We start from the raw sequence: 18,663 nt of genomic DNA on the forward strand, positions 1-18,663 counted from the left end.
GTCTAATGAGGCATTACAAGCCTTTTCAGCGGTGAAGGAATGTTTTGCTTCTGCTCTTATACTGGTGGATCCGGATGTGTCACAGCCATTCATTGTGGAAGTTGACGCATCCGAGGTAGGGGTAGGAGCAGTCTTGTCACAGGGCACTTCACCTAGTAAATGGTGCCCATGTGCTTTCTTCTCTAAGAAGCTCTTGACTGCTTAAAAAAATGATGACGTAGGTAATAGAGAGTTGCTGGCCATTAAGTTGGCTTTTGAGGAATTTGAGATTCATCCTTTTACAGTAATTACCGATGACAAAAATCTGGCTTACCTGGAGTAGGCTAAACGTCTGAACAAAAGGCAGGCTAGATGGTCGTTGTTTTTTACCAGATTTAATTTCGTTGTCACCTATCGCCCTGGGGTTAAGAATGTCAAGGGCATAGCTTGTAGCGTAGCTTTCCAGGGGGGGGCGGGGGTGATTCGTAAGATCCTCGACTGATATTGGCTAAAGGGGTGGTAATATACACCCTTTATCCCGACCTTGAGGCAGAGGTGTGGGAGGCCCAGGGAGATGCACCGGAGTCCTATCCTCCGGTGAAGTTGTTTGTTCCTTCAGACACAAAGTGTTCGAGGAACAACACTGTACAGTTCTTACAGTTCTTGAGGGCTATGTGTCAGCTTGTGGTATTTGTGCATGTGCTAAGGTGACACATATTTGGCACAGAGGATCTCTACTTCCATTGTTCATCCCGTCCCGACCTTGGATTCATTTGTCCATGGACTTTAGCACAGATTTGCTGAATTGCTCATTAAAAATGGTGATTCTGGTGGTTGATGATCGCTTCAGCAAGATGACTCACTCAATAGAACTATCAGGTCTACCTAATGCTAAAACTCTTGCACAAGTGTTTGTCGATAACATCTTGAAGCTACATGGTATTCCCTCTGATGTAGTGTCTGATAGGGGGACTCAGTTTGTTTCCAGATTATGGAAGGCGTTCAGTACACGCCTAGGGGTACAATTGTCCTTCTCCTCGGCCTTTCATCCTCAGTCGAACGGACAGACTGAATGCACTAACTAGAATCTGGAGACTTATTTGAAATGTTTTGTCTCAGAGAATCAGGAGAAGTGGTCTTCATTTTTGTCTTTGGCCTAATTTGCCATAAATAACCATAGGCAGGAATCCACTGATAAGTCGCCATTTTTGGGGGCATATGGGTTCCATCCACAGTTTGGCACATGGTTCTGAGGCTTTTAGTATACCTGAAGAGGAAAAATTCTCCTCTTCTTTGTCATCTATTCGATGGAAAATTCAAAATAATTAAAAAAAACGGGTGGCTGACAAGAGACATATGAGTGGTCTGGTCCTGAGAGTGGGTGATTCTGTGTGCATTTTTGCTGGGGATTGCCATTAGCAATGGACCAGAAGTGCAGGATCTGCCCCTCGATATAGATGCACCACTGCATATGGGGTTGAGCACTTTCTGCTTTTAAATACCACGCCAATTTGTAGTTTATATATAGAATTGTTTGGAGGTGTAAAAACTCCTAGTCTGAATGTGCATTTATTTCCATCTACAGGCAACATTATGGTGCACATGTGAGGCCTGGGCTATATCAGCTATATCTTGGGTGGGGCTCTCTCCCTCTTCCCATTGTAAGCATGGATGCATTCTGGAGGTAAGTGGGAGTTTGCTTTGAGTCAGACCTTGCGCTCCTGTAATTTGCCCACTGGCTCCTGGTATTGCCCATACGGCACAGATAGGTTTAGCGTTAGGTCCCGAGCTACTTGAGAAACCTTGGCACGGAGCTTGGGCTCAGACATGTCCTCCACAGTAGGATATGTTGGCCAATCTCTCAATTTTAACATCAGTATGAGGGTTTAGTAAGACCGCAGAGTGCACCTGTCTTTGTAAAAGGTATTGTTATTTTGTGTGACTGTCCACAAGAAACATTAAGTTGAAGGTACCTTCTTGGAAGTTGGGTCCAAGGTTTATTGGTCCATATAAGATCTCTATCATTATTAACCCGGTAGCCTTTCGTCTTGAACTTCCACAGACTTTAAAAATTCATAATGTTTTCCACAAATCATTTCTAAAGAGATATGTCGAACCTGCTGAACCATCCTCCTTGCCTCCCGCTCCTGTCATTGTGGACAGTAATCTTGAATTTCAGATCGCCAGAATAGTGAACTCACAAATTCTCTGTATATCCCTTCAGTACCTCATTCACTGGAAGGGTTACGGTCCAGAGGAAAGAATGTGGGTTCCAGCGGCTGACATTAATGCTAGTTGCCTTGTGAAAGCCTTTCACAGGGCCCATCCGGATAAGGTCGTTCCTCTGTGTCCAGAGGTCACCTGTAAGGATGGGGGGGGTACTGTCACGGTCCCTCCAGTGACAGAGGTTAGAAGATCTGAGAGACTGGCTGCACGTTAGGTCATTTGACAGCCAATCTGTTTTTTACTTGTTGCAGTGTTGTTGTTGGTGACCACACCTCTTGTCTCAGGTGTAGCTTGTGGTCATTACCGCTCCTCTATCTAGTCTGGACTCACACCTCATACACCATGCAGTTGATATTCTCTCAATGGATTTGGAAGAGCTGGTGTGTGGTCCTCACCTGAGTTCCTGCTCATACATTTTCTGTTAAAGATAAGTGTACTTCTCTTGGTATTTTGTTGCTCCCATTTGCTCATTGTTTACTAGGCTCAGAGAGACGCTGGTTCGTTTATCTGGGAAGGAACCAGTAGTCTCAGACACTGTCACTAATCCTAGGGCTTTTCAGGGTTACTAGGGCCTACGTTTATGGTGTATGAATATTCCCACCTTCAGGGTCTATTCATACTGACAGGAGTCAGAGCTAGGTTTAGGGTTTCCTTAGGGGGTCACCATTTCCCTTTTCCTAGCCTTGAGGCCCAGTTCATGGTCATTTTCCTTCTGTTGTCATTCTGGTGTTCCTCCCCTCCCCCTACACTGTGACAGATCTGTTGTTTCTGGTGACTAATCTGGAGACGGGCCTTAGTGTCTTAGAGGAAAAGGAGTTTGGCACACTCTTGGACTTTAAGGTAAACTCTACCAAATCTACCAATACTCTACCAATATCACACTATCAGAAGAACAAGTAGCTCAGTTGCAGTCCTCTGTGCCTTTTCATTGGTCAAAGGGCCCCGTGAAATACCTGGGGATACAGATACCGAGACATCTAGAAAATCTATATAAGATCAACTATAGCCCCCTTCTCAACAATATTAAGCAGCTTCAGCAGAAATATACTGTACCATTCCTGTTCTGGATGGGCAGGAAAAATGTCCTGAAGGCGTATGTACTACCTTAAATCCGCTACACGATGCAAATGGTACCCATACACCTACCACCAAGGTTTTTCACCGATATAAAAAAAATGTTCTCTAGGTATCTCTGGGGAGGAAGGAGACCACGCATACCCTATAGCATTATGACCAGACGCGGGGCAATGGGAGGTCTAGGTCTCCCGGATGTAGCTACAGTATGTATTATCATGCCATCCAACTAAGCAGATGGCTGGAACTGGTGGAGACAAGGAGACAATCTGACGTTGCACACCTCTGCCATACAGCACTGGCCCTTTGTACCAAAAACATCTCTGGTTACCTGACAAAAACTCATATTTAGCTGGGGATTTGACCCCATGCTTAAAGGAGTATGTGACACATGGCTGGCTGAATGTGGGGATCTAGCTCCATCCCTGTCCCCCTTGATGCAAGTATACTACCAGATCTAATGGGAGCACCAGGGGGAGTGTTCTCTGAGGTATGGATGTCCTTATCTCTGATCAGACTGGGAGACCTTATGGTAGATCGGGAACCCCCATCACTATGCTCATTTTTACACAGTATGCTGGAAAGCGTTGAAGAAACACTCATTTCAGAGACCTCTTACGTCTTTTGAAAAGCTTATTACTACATCAATAATTAAACAAAGGAAGGTCTCGACACTTTACCTACTACTGGGAGGCCAGGGGAGAGATTTTAAAACACTATATTTGGTGGAATGGGAAAGAGAACTTAAGGTGGTATTGACGACACAGGAGACAAAAAGAATATTGGCGTCCTCCCATGGCTTTTCACCATGTGTATGCCTCCAAGAGAATAATTTCAAACTTCTCTCCCGATGGTTTAGGAGTCAGGACCCCTGAGTTCCTTTACAAGAGAGGCCTGTCTGCTTCTTAGCAGTGCTGGAGATGTGGAGGAGCGGTAGTATCTTTGTCTCACACTTAGTGAAGTGATCAAAAAACTCACTGTTGGCTACTGGCATTACAGTGATTGGCTGGCCGGAACACGTCATCGGGTGCTATATAGCACCCGATGACGCATGTTTGGCTCATTTGTAGTCAGGGAGAGCTGCGCTTCGGAAGTGACAGAGAGTGTAGGGAGTCTGATGACAATCAATTCAGTAGAAAAAAGTTTCAAAGACCCAAAAGTCCTTTTAAGGACTATTGTGTGTGGTGGCAGGCTGGCAGTATTTTATAGCTACAGTACAAATTTTTCTTTCGCAGAATTTTCAATACTTTTTATATAGAGGGTGTCTGCAGTGGCTAGAAACATCTGCCTAATACCTTCTGTGTGTCAGGGCCAGAAATTGGATAAATATAACTGAAAATTGATATATTTTTCCATTATTTTCAAAACTTTTCATATAGAGGGTGTCTGCAGTGACTAGAGACATCTGTCCAATACCTTCTGTGTGTAAGGGCCAGAAATTGGAGAAATATAACTGAAAATTACTATATTTTTTCCATCATTTTCAATACTTTTTATATAGAGGGTGTCTGCAGTAAACTAGAGACATCTGTCCTATACCTTCTGTGTGTCAGGGCCAGAAATTGGAGAAATATAACTGAAAATTACTATATTTTTTCCATAATTTTCAATAATTTTACTATAGATGTCTGCAGTGACTAGAGACATCTGTCCAATACCTTCTGTGTGTCAGGGCCAGAAATTGGAGAAATATAACTGAAAATTAATACAAACCGGATTCCAAAAAAGTTGGGACACTAAACAAATTGTGAATAAAAACTGAATGCAATGATGTGGAGATGGCAAATGTCAATATTTTATTTGTAATAGAACGTAGATGACAGATCAAACGTTTAATCCGAGTAAATGTATCATTTTAAAGGAAAAATACGTTGATTCCAATTTTCACGGTGTCAACAAATCCCAAAAAAGTTGGGACCAGTAGCATTAAGAGGCTGGAAAAAGTAAATTTGAGCATAACGAAGAGCTGGAAGACCAATTAACACTAATTAGGTCTATTGGCAACATGATTGGGTATAAAAAGAGCTTCTCAGAGTGGCAGTGTCTCTCAGAAGCCAAGATTGGTAGAAGATCACCAATTCTCACAATGTTGCGCAGAATATTAGTGGAGCAACATCAGAAAGGTGTTACCCAGTGAAAAATTGCAAAGACTTTGCATCTATCATCATCAACTGTGCATAACATCATCCGAAGAGTCAGAGAATCTGGAACAATCTCTATGCGTAAGGGTCAAGGCCGTAAAACCATACTGGATGCCCGTGATCTTTGGGCCCTTAAACGACACTGCACCACAAACAGGAATGCTACTGTAAAGGAAATCACAGAATGGGCTTAGGAATACTTCCAGAAACCATTGTCAGTGAACACAATACACTGTGCCATCCGCCGTTGCCAGCTGAAACTCTACAGTGCAAAGAAGAAGCCATTTCTAAGCAAGATCCACAAGCTCAGGCGTTTTCACTGGGCCAGGGATCATTTAAAATGGAGTGTGGCAAAATGGAAGACTGTTCTGTGGTCAGATGAGTCGTTCAAAGTTCTTTTTGGAAATCTGGGACGCCATGTCATCCGGACCAAAGAGGACAAGGACAAGGCCTGCATCTCTGATGGTATGGGGTTGCATGAGTGCGTGTGGCATGGGCAGCTTGCATGTCTGGAAAGGCACCATCAATGCAGAAAAATGTATTCAGGTTCTAGAACAACATATGCTCCCATCCAGACGTCATCTCTTTCAGGGAAGACCCTGCATTTTTCAACAAGATAATGCCAGACCACATTCTGCATCAATCATAACATCCTGGCTGCGTAGGAGAAGGATCCGCGTACTGAAATGGCCAGTCTGCAGTCCAGATCTTTCACCTATAGAGAACATTTGGCGCATCATAAAGAGGAAGATGCAACAAAGAAGGCCCAAGACGATTGAACAGTTAGAGGCCTGTATTAGACAAGAATGGGAGAGCATTCCTATTTCTAAACTTGAGAAACTGGTCTCCTCGGTCCCCAGACGTCTGTTGAGTGTTGTAAGAAGAAGGGGAGATGCCACACAGTGGTGAAAATGGCCTTGTCCCAACTTTTTTGGCATTTGTTGACACCATGAAATTCTGATTCAACATATTTTTCCCTTAAAATGGTACATTTTCCTCAGTTTAAACTTTTGTTCCGTGATTCATGTTCTATTCTGAATAAAATATTAGAAGTTGGCACCTCCACATTTTTTTATTCACGATTTGTATAGTGTCTTGTATATTTTTTCCATCATTTTCAATACTTTTTATATAGAGGATGTCTGCAGTGACTAGAGACATCTGTCCAATACCTTCTGTGTGTCAGGGCCAGAAATTGAAGAAATATAACTGAAAGATAAAATAAATTTTCCATCATTTTTAATATTTTTCAAATGGAGGGTGTCTGCAGTGACTAGAGACATCTGTCCAATACCTTCTGTGTGTCGGGGCCAGAGATTGGAGAAATATAACTGAAATATAATATAATTTTCCCATAATTTTCAATACTTTTCAAATAGAGCGTGTCTGCAGTGACTAGAGATCCCTGTCCATTACCTTCTGTGTGTCAGGGGAAGAGATTGGAGAAATATAACTGAAAATTACTATATTTTTTCCATCATTTTCAATACTTTTTCTATCGAGGGTGTCTGCAGTGACTAGAGACATCCATCCAATACCTTCTGTGTGTCAGGGCCAGAGATTGGAGAAATATAATTGAAAATTACTATATTTTTTCCATAATTTTCAATACTTTTTCTATCGAGGGTGTCAGCAGTGACTTGTGACATCTGTCCAATACCTTCGGTGTGTCAGGGCCAGAGATTGGAGAAATATAAATTAAATCTATTTTTATTTTTCCATACTTTTATGCACTTTTTCCATATACTGTGCTTGCTGTTAACTGTGACATCCGTGCCACATCTTGTGTGTCAAGCGTGCATATAACATTTAATATGTGCAAGGTGAGCAGTAAGGGACGGGAAAGTGGGCATGATGCTGATGGTTCACACAGAGGTCGTGGCCTTGGGCGCGTTGAAATACGATACCTAGCTTCATGTCCCAGTTTGCAGGGCGTCGCAGGACAAAACTCTTGAAGTCAGACCAGTGCGACCAGGTGGTCGTTTGGATTGCAGCAGATAATGCTTCCAGTTGGTTAAGAACCACCCTGTCTTCCACCAAGTCCAGTCTCAGTAACAAGAGTCTGGTCAACAGAATCCTCTCCCTGATCCTTCTTCCTCCCACCATGGAGAGTCTGGCCAAAAAAGTGATCCCACACTCGGAAATTTCCGAGGATCTCTTTTCATCGCCATTACTTGATTTGGCCCTCTCGCCAAGCACAATTGAAGAGGGACATGAGATCTTTTGCCCTGATTCCCAACCTCTTGAGCATCCACAGTCACAAGAACATGACAGTGGGGAACGGCAATTAGTGTTTAATGAGGTGGATGATGATGAGACACAGTTGCCAATAATTCAACTGCAATTACTGTCTCAAGAGGTTGATGAAGAGGATGAGACACAGTTGTCAATCACTGAGGTTGTGGTTAGGTCAACAGATCAAGAGGATGATCAGGAAGAGGAGGTGGTGGACAATGAGGTCACTGACCCAACCTGTGAAGGTGGAAATCCGAGCGGTACAGTGAAGAAAGGATCTGCAACACCGCAACAGGCTCGAAGAGGCAGTGGGGTGGCAAAAGAGAGAAGGCGGGCCACCCCAAACAGGCCCGCAACTGTTCCATGGAGCACCCCCTTGCGTAAATCTCCCTTGCCAAAGGGTAGGTGTTCCGCAGTATGGCGCTTTTTTGAGGAAAGTGAGGACGACAAAAGAATAGTAGTTTGCAACCTGTGCCACACCAAAATGAGCCAGGGCGTGAACACTAGCAACCTCACCACCACCAGCATGATCCGCCACATGGCATCCAAGCACCGTAATAAGTGGGACGAACGCCTGGGTCCACAATCTGTGTCTGCGAGTCACACCACTGCCTCCTCTTCCCCTATGGTACGTGCTGGCCAATCGCCTGTCGAAGGCGCAGGAGAGGATGCCTCCTGCCCTGCACCTGGATCTTTGCAAGCACCATCAGCGACAACATCCACTTCCCTGTCCCAGCACAGCGTCCAAAAGTCATTATCCCAGGCATTTGAACGCAAGCACAAATACCCTGCCACCCACCCACAGGCCATAGCACAAAATGTGCACCTTTCATATTTACTGGCCCTGGAAATGTTGCCATTTAGGCTTGTGGATACAGGCATGTCGCAGCCTGATGTTGGCGGCTGTCCCACGGTACTCTGTCCCCAGCCTCCACTATTTTTTGAGGTGGGCCATGTCAGTTTTACACCAACACGTGTCCCGTTACGTCGCACGTGCCCTGACCAACACAGTTACTGGGAAGGTCCACTTAACCACGGACACATGGTCAAGTGCTTTTGGCCAGGGATGCTACATTGCCCTGACCGCACACTGGGTGAAGATTGTGAAGGCCGGTAGCGAGTCATACCCTGGGATGGCACAGGTGCTACCGACGCCAAGGATTGCGGGCCCTACTTCCATCAGGGTTTCCGCTGCCACCTACATTAGTGGCTGTAACCCCCCTTCTCCTCCTCCACCTCCTCCTCCACTTCCACCTCTGAATTTTCATCTTGCAGCAGCAGTCAGCCATCAGTCAGCAGCTGGAAGCAGTGAAGCACTGCAGTGGGGAAGCGGCAACAGGTCGTGCGTAAACTGATCTGCTTAGGTGAAAAACAGCACAGCTGTGGCTGGGTATAAGGGACCAGATTGAGCTGTGGCTCTCGCCACTCAACCTACAACCAGGCATGGTTGTGTCTGATAATGGCCTTTAAATTGGTGGTGGCTTTGGAGCTCGGCAAGCTCACACACATACCATGCCTGGCCCACTTGTTCAACCTTGTGGTTCAGCGATTTCTCGAAGCCTACCCCAATTTGCCTAAGCTACTGGTGAAGGTGCGCCGCGTGTGTGCACATTTCCACAAGTCATCAACAGCTTCATCCAGTCTGTCAACGCTGCAGCAGCGCTTTAACTCACCAGCTCACCGGCTGTTGTGCAACATGAGCAGGCGAGGCTTTGTAAGTAGAAGAGGGCAGCAGTGGAATACCAGCTGCAACATGGTCGTCACCTTTCCAGTCAGCTTCCGCTAATCAGAAGCGAGGAGTGGGCATGGATGTCTGACCTCTGTGATGTTTTAAGAAACTTTGAGGATTCAACACAGATGGTGAGCGGCGATAACGCTATTATCAGTGTAACCATCACACTTCTGTGTCTACTGAAACGCTCGCTGCTCACAATTAAGGACGACGCTTGGCATGGAACAGGTGGAAATGGGGGAAGACATTATGCAGGGTGATAGCCAGACCACCCTCCGTCCATCTTCTCAGTGCGAATTGGATGATGAAGAGTAGGAGGAGGAGGGGGAGCAGGAGATGGTTGCCTCCGCTACAGAGGGTAGTACCCATGGAAGTTTAATTCCATCTGTTCAGCGTGGGTGGGCAGAAGAGGAGGAAGAGGATAAGGAGATTGAGAGTGATCCTCCTTATGATGACAGCGAAGTCTTGCCTGTTGGTACTCTGGCACACATGGCTGACTTCATGTTAGTCTGCCTTTCCCGTGACCCTTGCGTTATACGCATTTTAGACAACACGGATTACTGGTTGTTCATCCTTCTTGACCCCCGCTACAAAGAGAACATCTCATCTCTAATTCCTCTGGTAGAGAGGACAAGCAAAACGGTACTATACCAGAAGGTCCTTGTTGAAAAAATGCTCCAAAGTTGATAGGGCAGACATCCAAATGGATCGTCGCAGTCACAGGGACGTGCGATCGCCTAGAGGTTTTCTAGAGTCAACAAAGCGGCAGCAGGCCCTCACCTAAAAGTCCAGTCTCAGTAGCCAAGAGTCTGGTCAACACAATCCCCACCATGATGGCACACTGGGTAAACGTTGTGGAGGCCGGGAGCAAGTTGGCTGCTGGCACCACACTTACCCTCCAATAGATCCTCGTTAACGGAAAGTGTACTTATTCCAATAACAGGGCCGCTTAGGAGTGCTGTATTGTTATTCATCGTCACTACCTCCCCGAATTGGGAGTTGGTAATTGCCGCTTTCCTGCTGCCTTCCTTGCATGCTTGTGCTTTAATAACTTGACCCACCCTCTCTGGGTGGTTCACAATTAGGAAAAAAAGGGGCAAGGCAACAACAGCCAATCAGATTTCAGACACTGACCTCCCTTGGATGTGGTAGCCCTTTCTCAGGCTCCCTTTCTGGCATCGAACCCTGATTCCCCGTTACCCGTGATCAGCATGGTAGGCGCAGAAAAGAACATCGAAAGTTGATAGGGCAGACATCCAAATGGATCTTCACTGTCAGGGGGACGTGCAATCGCCCAGAGGTTATCTAGAGTCGCCAATGCGGCAGCAGGCCCTCGCCCCTAATGTTTTAGCTGGTCAGATCAGCAGGCCCTTGCTCCAAATGTTTTTGAGGGTCACCAGCAGGCCATCAATCATAATTTTTCAAGGGTGTGTATGATGCCCTACTTTATGTGTAACAAAGGGTGTTTTGGAGTGCCGGTTCTGTGTAATTTTTGGCAACCCTTTCACTTAGCGCATAGGCTTTATGAGTGTAGGAGTCCCACTACCTGAACTATTGTACCACAATGTGTATGAGGCCCTCCATTATGTGATATACAGGTTGTATCGGAGTACCTCTTCCTTGTAATTTTTGGCAGCACTTGCACTTTATATACCAGTAAATATATAGGAAAGAATTTTTCTTAACAATTTTTCATAAAAAATTTTTTTTTCGGTATTGTGCATATTATTATCAGTCTTTAAAAGTTGCGTACTACTCGGACAACATGGTTCCCAGAAGCGACCTGGGAGTCCAAGATGCATAGAGACATCCTCCCCATGCTGTTCCCGAACCATTTTGGTGGTATTTCCATCAACTTCTGACCTTTTCCTATGAACCAGGCACCCTCCCCTCTTCAGAGCATGGGGTGCCTGGTTTAATGCTCGGGTTCTCCCATTGACTTCTATTATACTCGAGCATCCTGATGTGTTCGGCCAGAGCACCCGAACACCCAAGCACTTTGGTGCTCGATCATCACTACCTCTTAGTACATTTCTATCTGTGTGGACTACTCAGCAAAAGTTAAAGTGCCTGCCCTAAACAATGTGGGATCCTCCCCCTTTCCCCTCCCACCCTTTTTTTCATTTTTTTTTTCTTTTCTCCTTTCTTAACTCTCTTTATTTCAGCGTGTTTTCTTTCTTATCTTTTCAGTTTTCCTTTTCTTTTAAATACTTTGTATTATTAACATGCTATTTAGCAGATTCCATATGCATAACTCCTATATGGTTACTATAAGGCAAATTTACAGCATTTTTTATTTCTGATTTTGATTCGCTAATTGCACAAGGAGTCGCAACTAGAGACATGGAATGGAAGACTAAACTTCTTACTTTTCTGTGAGTTAAACCCATTGTACGTTTTATATTGTGGTATCTGCTATTATGTAATATGTGTGTTATGCTCACTATATTAATATTGAAAATAAAGAATATTTTTTAAAAATTAAGAAAAATTAGTACCAGCTTACTAGCTGATTACTACCTGATTACTAGCTAAAAATAGGTTGTTTTTGTTGCAAATTTCTAAGAAGAGTATTACAAATGCTTTGGATGAGGATTTGGAAGAGTGGAAGAAGATTAGAAGATGTTTTAGAAGAGGTTTTGCCAGCGTCTTTCTTACCCAGCCTTTAGTTGGGATATTCAGAAATGTTTATGGTGGTTGAAACGGTGCCAAAAATGCATCTAAAAACACCTACTGTAAAATTGTTATTGTTTTTTCTATCAAGCAGCTTCTAAGAAGTAACCTGGCACTTGAGAAGCAGATCTCAATTTAGCGGTGGAAAAAAAACGCCACCATGTGCACATGGTGACATTTTTTTCTATTGAAGTCAATCAAAAGCTATTGATGGCGTTTTGATGGTGGATTTCACGTCAGAAATTGGCCATTTTTCTCGATGAAATACTCAGTAGATTTAAACATACCCTCAAGATCTCTGCTTGCAGTGAATCACTAGGAACCTTTATTCTTTAGTTCTAGGTGCTAAAAATGTCTCCAGTAGTGTTAAGCGCAAATATTCCAATCGCAAATTTTAATTGCAAATATCGCCACTTTGAGAATTCACGAATATTTAGAATATAGTGCTCTATATACACAGCTCGCATTGATGTGCCATCCTGGATAAGCTGCACTACCTGAGCCACTTGTGTGGGTTGTAGACTCCGTCTCATGCTACCACTAGAGTGAAAGCACCGCCAGCATTCAAAAGTGACCAAAACATCAGCCAGGAAGCATAGGAACTGAGAAGTGGTCTGTGGTCACCACCTGCAGAACCACTCCTTTATTGGGGGTGTCTTGCTAATTGCCTATAATTTCCACCTGTTGTCTATCCCATTTGCACAACAGCATGTGAAATTGATTGTCACTCAGTGTTACTTCCTAAGTGGACAGTTTGATTTCACAAAAGTGTGATTGACTTGGAGTTACATTGTGTTGTTTAAGTGTTCCCTTTATTTTTTTGAGAAGTGTGTATATGTATATATATATATATATATATATATATATATATATATACACAGGTCCTTCTCAAACAATTAGCATATTGTGATAAAGTTCATTATTTTCTGTAATGTACTGATAAACATTAGACTTTCATATATTTTAGATTCATTACACACAACTGAAGTAGTTCAAGCCTTTTCTTGTTTTAATATTGATGATTTTGGCATACAGCTCATGAAAACCCAAAATTCCTATCTCAAAAGTTTAGCATATTTCATCCGACCAATAAAAGAAAAGTGTTTTTAATACAAAAAAAGTCAACCTTCAAATAATTAAGTTCAGGTATGCACTCAATACTTGGTCGGAAATCCTTTTGCAGAAATGACTGCTTCAATGCGGCGTGGCATGGAGGCAATCAGCCTGTGGCACTGCTGAGGTGTTATGGAGGCCCAGGATGCTTCGATAGCGGCCTTAAGCTCATCCAGAGTGTTGGGTCTTGCGTCTCTCAACTTTCTCTTCCCAATATCCCACAGATTCTCTATGGGGTTCAGGTCAGGAGAGTTAGCAGGCCAATTGAGCACAGTAATACCATGGTCAGTAAACCATTTACCAGTGGTTTTGGCACTGTGAGCAGGTGCCAGGTCATGCTGAAAAATGAAATCTTCATCTCCATAAAGCTTTTCAGCAGATGGAAGCATGAAGTGCTCCAAAATCTCCTGATAGCTAGCTGCATTGACCCTGCCCTTGATAAAACACAGTGGACCAACACCAGCAGCTGACATGGCACCCCAGACCATCACTGACTGTGGGTACTTGACATTGGACTTCAGGCATTTTGGCATTTCCCTCTCCCGAGTCTTCCTCCAGACTCTGGCACCTTGATTTCCGAATGACATGCAAAATTAGCTTTCATCCGAAAAAAGTACTTTGGACCACTGAGCAACAGTCCAGTGCTGCTTCTCTGTAGCCCAGGTCAGGCGCTTCTGCCGCTGTTTCTGGTTCAAAAGTGGCTTGACCTGGGGAATGCGGCACCTGTAGCCCATTTCCTGCACACGCCTGGACACGGTGGCTCTGGATGTTTCTACTCCAGACTCAGTCCACTGCTTCCGCAGGTCCACCAAGGTCTGGAAGCAGTCCTTCTCCACAATCTTCCTCAGGGTCCGGTCACCTCTTCTCGTTGTGCAGCATTTCTGAAACACTTTTTCCTTCCCACAGACTTCCCACTGAGGTGCCTTGATACAGCACTCTGGGAACAGCCTATTCGTTCAGAAATTTCTTTCTGTGTCTTACCCTCTTGCTTGAGGGTGTCAATGATGGCCTTCAGGACAGAAGTCAGGTCGGCAGTCTTACCCATGATTGCGGTTTTGAGTAATGAACCAGGCTGGGAGTTTTTAAAAGCCTCAGGAATCTTTTGCAGGTGTTTAGAGTTAATTAGTTGATTCAGATGATTAGGTTAATAGCTCGTTTAGAGAACCTTTTCATGATATGCTAATTTTTTGAGATAGGAATTTTGGGTTTTCATGAGCTGTATGCCAAAATCATCAATATTAAAACAAGAAAAGGCTTGAACTACTTCAGTTGTGTGTAATGAATCTAAAATATATGAAAGTCTAATGTTTATCAGTACATTACAGAAAATAATGAACTTTATCACAATATGCTAATTTTTTGAGAAGGACCTGTGTATATATATATATATATATTCGAATATTTTACATTGCCGATTTTCGCAATCAAGTAAACAATGACTGGAGATCCTGAATTCTCGAATTTGCGAATTTATGGCGAATATTCGGGCAAAAATTAGCGAAATGTCAAGAATTCGAATAATGCCTATGCCGTTCATCACTACAGGGTGGGCCATTTATATGGATACACCTTAATAAAATGGGAATGGTTGGTGACATTAACTTCCTGTTTGTGGCACATTAGTATATGTGAGGGGGGAAACTTTTCAAGATGGGTGGTGACCATGGTGGCCATTTTGAAGTCGGCCATTTTGAATCCAACTTTAGTTTTTTCAATAGGAAGAGGGTCATGTGACAGATCAAACTTATTGGGAATTTCACACGAAAAACAATGGTGTGCTTGGTTATAACGTAACTTTATTCTTTCATGAGTTATTTACAAGTTTCTCTTTGTTTACAGCCATTGACATGTCGCCGAGGTTAACACGTGAGGAGCGGATAGAAATTGTGTTGATGTCTGGTGAACGCAGTAACTGGGTCATTGCAGCAGATTTCAATGCAAGACACCCTACGAGACCACCCATCTCCCATGCTACAGTTAGCAAACTGCTTGCTAAGTTTCGTGAAACTGGTTCAGTGTTGGATTTGCCAAAATGTGGACGCATGAAATCTGTCTCTAATGAAGAAACATCAGTGGCTGTCCTAGCTTCATTCAGCAAGAGCCCACAGCGTAGCACTCGCCGCATGTCACTGGAGAGTGGCATTAGTCGAACATCCCTTCGGCGGATATTCGCTACTCACAAATGGCACCCTTACAAACTCCAGCTACTGCAGCATCTCAACGAGGATGACCCAGATCGGCGCACTGAATTTGCAGAATGGGCAAAACAAAAATTGGAACAGGACCCTCAGTTTACGCAGAAGATTTTGTTCAGTGATGAGGCAAACTTTTATGTGAATGGTGAAGTTAACAAACAAAACCACCGCTATTGGTCTGACACTAACCCACATTGGATAGATCCCTCCAAGACTGTTGGAAGAAAAAAAATTATGGTATGGTGTGGTATATGGGGTACAAAGATAGTGGGGCCATTCTTCATCAATGGAAACCTCAAAGCCACTGGATATGCGAAATTGCTACATGATGATGTGTTTCCCTCTTTATGCACTGAAGCTGGCACGTTCCCTAAGTTTTTCTAGCAAGATGGTGCACCACCACATTATGGGTGTCAGGTCCGAGCATTCCTAGATGAACAGTTTCCTGGAAAGTGGATTGGTCGTCGTGGGCCAGTTGAATGGCCCCCAAGGTCTGACCCCCTTAGACTTTTATCTTTGGGGTCATCTGAAGGCAATTGTCTATGTTGTGAAGATACGAGATATGCAGCACCTGAAACTACGGATATTGGAAGCCTGTGCTAGCATTTCTCCTGAAGTGTTGCTATCAGTGTGTGAAGAGTGAGAGAAGAGGGTTGCATTGACAATCCAACACAATGGGCAGCACATTGAACACATTTTATAAGTGGTCAGAAACTTGTAAATAACTCATGAAAGAATAAAGTTACGTTAAAACCAAGCACACCATTGTTTTTCTTGTGAAATTCCCAATAAGTTTGATGTGTCGCATGAACCTCTTCCTATTGAAAAAACAAAAGTTGGATTCAAAATGCCCGACTTCAAAATGGTCGCCATGGTCACCACCCATCTTGAAAAGTTTCCCCCCTCACATATACTAATGTGCCACAAACAGGAAGTTAATATCACCAACCATTCCCATTTTATTAAGGTGTATCCATATAAATGGCCCACCCTGTAGCGTCCAGGTCATGTTCTCAAATGTGTTCAGCTCATTTTCTCAAATCTTCTCCACTCATGCCATTGTAAAAACTCAACAACATTTTTGGCACCTACAGACAATCCCTAAAAGTAGCTGTACAGAATACACTGCAGAGTCTTTTTATTTTTAACCCCTAAAGTATCAAGGCTACTTTCACACTAGCGTTTTTGCTGGATCCGGCAGGGCTAAGCAAAAACCTTTTGTTACTGACAATACAAACATCTGGATCCGTTATGAACGGATCCGGTTGTATTATCTTTAACATAGCCAAGTTAGATCCGTCATGTACTCCATTGAAAGTCAATGGGGGACGTATCTGTTTTCTATTGTGTCAGATAGTCAGCGTTAAACGGAACCATCCCCATTGACTTGCATTGCGGGTCATGACGGATCCATTTTGCTCCACATCCCATGACGGAAAGAAAACTGCAGCATGCAGCGGTTTGCTCTCCTGTATGAGAACGCAACCAAATGGAACGGAATGCATTTTGGAGCCTTCTGTTCAGTTCAGTTCCGTGTTGTCCCCATTGACAATTAATGGAGAAAAAATGGAAGCGTTTTTTTCCGGTATTGAGACCCTATGACGGATCTCAATACCAGAAAATAGAGACGGCGGTGACAATTTCAGGTTTTCATTGATGCCTTCTGAGAGCCATAACATTTTTATTTTCCCATCTACATAACTGTATGAGAGCAGTGTTTCTGTACCAAGTTGTATTTTTTAATGGCACCAAGATCCACATAATTTATTGATACACAATAATACACGCACCTGATGAAGCCAACCTTATTGAGCTGCGCATGGGTGTCTGGATTCTATTTATTTTCAATATTTTTAGAGATTTATTTATTTGGATCATGTTTGTAAATTTTCTGCTTTACATAGCACTGTGCACTTCTGTCTCATAGTATTTGGATAAGTTTATAATATAAAGTTTATAATATAATTGTTTTGCATTGCAGCCATTTGGCACTTATTTATTGCTGTAGGCAACTGATTTAAAAGGGTTCTGCCTATTATAGCATCCCTTTTACTGTGTGTGTTTTACACTGTATGTGTTTTTAATTGCCTGCTGGTATGATATTTCGTATATTAAAATGTATTAGGCCTCTTTCACACTACAGTATTTTGCGTTCAGTATACTGGACGTTTTTTGAGTTCAGTATACGGAACAGATACTGAACCATTCATTTCAATGGTTCAGCAAAAAATACTGAAGTGTCTCCGTGTGCATTCCGTTTCAGTATTTCAGTATTTCCGTGCCGTGGAAAGATAGAACATGTCCTATGTTTCTCCGCAAATCACGGTCCGTGGCTCCATTAAAGTCAATGGGTCCGCAAAAAAACGGAATGCATACGGAAGGCATCCGTATGTCATCCGTATGTCATCCGTTTTTTGCGGATCCGTCATTAACAAATGCTAGGCCCAGCCCACTGTGGCCATGTGTTTCTTGTTGCCAAACTTTGGCTGAGCACAAATACAGGTGGCTTCCGTTTTTGATCCGTGAAAAACGGACCGTATACGGGAACCATACGGAAACCATACTGAAAGGTTTTTGCGGACATACTGAACGGAAACGGAGACACAACGGAACCCAAAAACGGGACAACGGATCCGTGAAAAACGGAACGCAAAACACTGAAATGGACATACTGTAGTGTGAAAGAGGCCTAACATTGTCAATTATTGTGGAGTGCTTCCTTTTTATACCACCATCCCTGTTCTTTGCTATGTATTCAGGATATTTGTTTTTGCTACTAATTGCACTATCTCAGGCTGTAAAAAAATAATGGTGAGTTAAAAGTAACTTATTTTATTCAAGAATCATTGTTAAAACAAGATGTCATCTTCACATAAACCGCTTATGTGTTTCTGGCCTAAAGCATGAAATAATCATGATGACCTATCCTCAAGATAGGTCATCATTAGGGATGAGCGAAGTCAGCTTCGATCAAAACTTTGAAACTTAATGCTCTACAGAGAGCCGTCTCCGTACAGCATTAAAATGTATGGCCTTCGACGAGGCAAAGGCAGTTATTCTGGAAGTCTCGCGAGACTTCGGTAAATAACTTCGGGATTTGATTTTTAAACTGAAAAGCCATTTTAAAACTCGGATCCGTTCCAAGGTACCAATTTCCTTTAATGATAGCTTATGTTTGTAGGAAAGAAGATACAATATAAAGTGTCAGGATCAGGGCCTTAGATCAAGGAAGGGAGCCTGGAGGGTCACACTGGACCTCCCTCTGTCAGCACTCTGTCATCTGAATCTAATCAAT

This window comes from Bufo bufo, chromosome 4 (genome assembly GCF_905171765.1).
Source record: "Bufo bufo chromosome 4, aBufBuf1.1, whole genome shotgun sequence".
Lineage (NCBI taxonomy): Eukaryota > Metazoa > Chordata > Amphibia > Anura > Bufonidae > Bufo > Bufo bufo.